We start from the raw sequence: 5,632 nt of genomic DNA on the forward strand, positions 1-5,632 counted from the left end.
CATCCAATACCTTTGTCGCCTAGTTTCCTTTTCTTAGATTCGCGATGTCGAAGTATTGTTCGACAAACCCATACCCGAAGATAATGTAATGCTGTGGTCGTTCCATAATTCATAAGAAATTTTGTCTGGTATGTAGTTTTCGTATAGAATTTTTTTAGGTATATACGTTTTCGACCCCCGGTTTTATATTTTTTTAGGTATATATGTTTTCGACCACACAGTCAAAAATCTCAAGCTTCGCCACTACATATTAAAAATGTGTTTAGTCTCATATATTTGGTCCAAAAGGGATGTGAGTCAGTCTATTTAAAACAAAAACATTTAGGGACTACAAATTTCTTACAGGTTACCTTTTTTTTGCTGCATCTCACCTCGAAATTACTCCATAGGTTCCGTAATCTTTATTGTGTCAATCTTTTGGACCGGATAACGAGTGAAAATTAGAGATCATGGGCCTAAAAGCCTATGTATGTACTCATATAAACTTTTTAGAATTTTTAGATTAGATTATCAAGTTTCACTATTTGGGACGATAGTTCTAATGTCACTTGTTGTAGTTAGATAATTATAATATTGATAAGTATGAAAATTCGAATGTTAATTTATTTTGTCATGTTTATAAATCGTTTATCACAAGTTTTACCCCAAGTATTAACATGAAAATACGTTAACAAATTTCACATATCTACATTATTTTCATATACAGACAATTCACATCCAAAAAGACAAATGGGTCACTTCTCCTTAAAATTAGATACGAGGCGTGATTTAAAAGTGCATAGGTCTAATTTTGTATGTTTTAATACATCTATGATGATTCACAAGTAAGCAAGAATATTCAAGTATTTCATGGAAATAAATGTAACCACTTATTTGAATAGACAGTAGTGTTTTAAACATGCCTTAAAGTAGACACCTTTATGATATTTCGTTAACAAAATGATTAAACTTGAAAGTAGTTATGTTGTTTTATATGCACTCATACATAGTTATATAATTTTGTTGTCTGCAAGAACCCCTCATATATTAATGATTACAAATATTGTTCTGTATTCACTAGTTATTATGATCATTGCATAAGACAACATTAGAAGTAAACTTTGTCAGATGGATAAGGTCCCATGCATAATGGAAATCATTAAGCCAACCAAGCAAATTAAACTAGGGCAAATTATGAGTCACATAGGAAGACAAAGATCCAATCCAAGACCTAGGTGCATGTGACCCGAACAAACCAACCCGAATAAGTCTGTTTATGTATTTCCATCAAGGATAATAACTCGAATATGGACACACGTAAATCCATGTAACTATAATACGACATATGTAGCACGTCTATTTAAAGGATCAAACAAGTTGGCAAGTCATAATGAACAACATTGAAATAAAACCTGTCGTAAACGTACATGTTGGATTTTAATAATTATAAACTTTTCAGTTTTTAATTCTAATTTTTTAACAAGTTAATATATCTAGTGTTGGCTCACACGAATACGACTCAGTTTTTTTTCAATAACTCAATCCACTCACGCCATGGTATGTGTTAAATTTGATGTCATACACCTATCAAATTACTTTATTTCATACTCCTACCAAATTACTTGTAGGTATAATAGATAGCTATTAGTAATTGTTTTTTGTTGGGGTGTTCAAAACCGGATATCCAAAAATTTAGATATCCAAAATTTTTGGATACCTGATTTCACTATCCACGTCCATATCCAAAATTTCGGATATCCGGTCCAATAGTGAATGAGAAATCTGAATATCCAATTTTTTTATTCAATTCTTATTTTTTATTATTCGGAATCAGATATTTCGGTTAGTTTTGGATATCCTATAAAATAAAAATTAATTTTTCAAAAATTTCGGATTGGATTTATGGATACAATACAAGTATTTTTGAACACCCCTAGTTATTTGGCTTAAAAATTTAAATTGTGAAAAATAGAAATATATTTTGTTGTTTCTCATAAGAAATCAAAACACAAGAAATATGAGAATAATTGTTATTTTATATTAAAGAAACTGTTAAACCGAATTAAGATAAATTACTATTATACTTATTTTTCCACATTAAATTGGATAACTTGTGACACAAAAGTTATAATAAACCAATAGAGTGGTCAATTTTGATAAAATGGGTTTCCCTTGGAAAGTCCAACATCCCATTTTCTTAGATAATTGTTTTGTAGGATTGCATAAGGTACAATGGTCTCATGTCTCCCATGCCCTCTTTACATCACATCATATATTTTGGCTCATGTATTCTAATTTCTAAGATAATGGTCTTCTCACATGTCATTTAGTGAAACTAACTCACATTATTTGTTAGTCTTTTATATTGTAATTTGTTATATAATAAGTTCTTTTAATATATTATACATAAAGAAAATAAGAATATCATATTCGAGCTTCGAGTGGATCGGTGTCATCCAACCATGGCAGCATTGTTATAAAGTCAAAAACTAATTACGTTACCAAACTATAAATAATCAACATGTTTATGCATAAGGTAGTTGTATTGTTAGCCTTGGGATTTTTTAAAAAAAAAAAAATTCATTTCTAACCTTAAAATTCCAATCTTTGACAATTTAAGTCTAAATATTCAATCTTTAGTAATTTAACCCCTTTAATTAATTTGATTTTTCACTTCTAATTCAAAAGTGTTCACCTTTTGCAATTTAACCCCTTGATTATTTTACTTTTAACCCAAAGTTTTTCATCTTTTACAATTTAACCCAACACTTTTTACCTTCAGTTTTGATCCCTTATACTTTGCATCTTTCGCAAATTTTTCGTACGTTTCGTTCTAAATTTTTCAAGTTAACACCACAACGCGCATGTGGAGTTCAACATTTTTTCATCTACTTTTCCCATTTGACAGGTCCATCGCAGCGTGTATATTTTTTCTTTTGATAGGTCTGTCACAACGCGCAGGTTAGGGATCCCGATTTAATTATTATTTTCTATATATGTTTTACACATGCTCGCGGTCATGTAAAAAACATTTGCATTTCATCTAATCTATATACTTAATAAAGTAAACCATTGGGGGACACATGTCACCCCATGGTTTCACCTCAGACGAATTTCCCGCCTAAATGAAAGCAACTAAATGTATCACCGGAATTCTAATGGATAGTCCACAAATCTCATTTCCAACTTTCCAAATATACCTTATTTTACAACATATGCTTCAAAAGAAAACCCTAATTCCCTGTCACGGCGATTAAGATCCCTCCAACACTTTCGATCAACAAACATCGGATTGAAAGACATTAAATCGACGGTAATGTCTAGTATGTGCTTCGATTATTCTTCTTTGTTAAATGAGAACGCTAAATATTGTGAGAACCGTAGAACAAATACTAAACCCTAAACCCTAATTCTAAACCCTAATGCTAAAACCTAAAGCTAAAGCTAAACCCTTAATGCTAAACCCTATGCAAACCCTAAAGCTAAAGTTAAACCCAAAAGTTAAAACTAAACCTTAATGGTAAACCCAAAAGCTAAACCCTAAATACTATTGCTAAACCCTAATGCTAAACCCTAAAGCTAAACCCTAAGGCTAAACCCTAATGTTAAACCCTAAATACTAATGCTAAACCCTAAATAACACTTATTTTTCAATTTTAAACATGTATATACATATATGTATATTTGACAATATACACATATATATAGTTAAAAGATTAACAATATACACATGTGTATAAATCTCAAAAAATAAAAATTAAAAACAAAATTTAAAAAAAATAAAAATTAAAACCTTAAAGAAAAACCTCTGATTTTCCAAAAAAAAAAATTTGCATTTTTTTACATTTTTTTGCTTAGGGAAAATGTGTGGTCCGGAATGCTTCTCAAGTTTCTCAATTAGCCTAGTACTTCTCACATGATCCCTATCCTACATATATATATATATATATGTATATCTATATACGGTTTCATCCAATTTTGGTTAATAATCCATGCTCAGAGTATGATATTGAAGCAACCAGAGATCTTCTTGATGACGTAGCTGCTTCTGAAATGCATTATGAGGAATTTTAATTAAATCTTTATTTCCCGTCTTGTAGCTTGCATTATGTTATGTTTTTGTATACTTTTATTTTCTCCTAATCAGTTAGTCTGTTTTGTATGATTTGTTCTCGAAGATGTTAACAGGAAGACGTTGAGAAAACATGTATTTTAGGTATTGAAACATGGTTTAATGATATTATTGTTGAGACGTTAAGATATATTATACACATGCTTCATGTGGCTGATGGATCGAATAATAGCTTTAGTCATTAAAAACTCTGTTACAATCAGAATTTTGACCTTAGTATGTTTTGATATATTATATCTTAAAGTAAACCTTAGTGAGGCCATTCGATCTTCTAGCTCTACTTAATGTATTTAGAACTGGGGTTGCGTTTTGCAGGATGATGTGCAACTCGAAGATGTTGGAATTCAGCTCGAACCCTTCAATCTTGAACAAGAAAGGAATGAAGGTTATTTTGACCAGACAGGAATGAAGGTTATTTTTACCCTCATTCTTCAAGTATCTTTGTAGGATGCATGGCTTGATAGCATCGATTCTAATCCAAATCTTGCACAAAGACAATCTATGGACACATACATTAAAGTTGAAGCTGCTGACCTTACAAGTCATTCTATAGGGAAGATTAAGAGACGGATTGTTGATGTGCTTGAACCAGGGGAAACGCTAAGTTTCTTGAGATGACACAATCACGTTAAATTCATATTATCATTATGCCAGTAATCTCATCTCAAGGATAATTCTCTTTTTAGGTTCTGCAAGCTTTAAGAAGGCTGAAAGGAGTTCTGGTAGTAGAAAGGAAAAGATGTCAGTTGTAACAAAAGTTGTGTTTGATCAACTAACTGAAGATGCCACGAAACTGATGGAGGATTCTGATTACAGTTGAGATGGTTTTCTTTCAAGATTTATTTTACAAACTTATTATATGAATCTGTTAACATTCTGATTAATGGTAATTTCTTGCTGCAAATATATACCATGAAAAACAGGAGGTCTTCCAGAGGGAAGCAGGTTAGAACTATACTTAGCCTGAATCAAGTGTTCATAAAAAAATTGATTAGCACAATAACAGTCTTATTGTTGATTTATTTTTTGTCTTAAAAAGAGGGATTTGAGAAGCTAGCACGGGCTAGATGGGAAGGCTCTTCTTCAAGTTCAGCAAACGTGCAATCCGATTACTCCATGGCCAGTGACTTCAATCTTAATGGAATACAAGCAACAGAAAATACTTCGAACAATATGAGGTCATGAAAGAAGTTACATGTTAAATAATGGTCCTTTAAAGGCAACATTAAACTTATACTATTTCACTACAAGAAAGGGACACCTTTAGCGGCGACAGGTGTCACCGGTATTGGTCCAATTTGTCGCCGCTATTGACCTTTACCGGCGACCTGTCGTCGCTAAAGGGTCGCCGGTATTGATAGGCCGCTATTGGCCACCTGTCGTCGCTAAAGGTTGGCGTCGCCGGTATTGCTTTTGAACCTTTAGCGACGACAGTTGTCGCCCCTAAAAGTCTTTTTTTTAATACAGCTGCTGTATAGCCATTTTTTCGGCCGAAAAAACAGAACCTGCCTATTTCAAACA

The sequence above is a fragment of the Helianthus annuus genome, chromosome 4 (assembly GCF_002127325.2).
Source record: "Helianthus annuus cultivar XRQ/B chromosome 4, HanXRQr2.0-SUNRISE, whole genome shotgun sequence".
Taxonomy (NCBI): domain Eukaryota; kingdom Viridiplantae; phylum Streptophyta; class Magnoliopsida; order Asterales; family Asteraceae; genus Helianthus; species Helianthus annuus.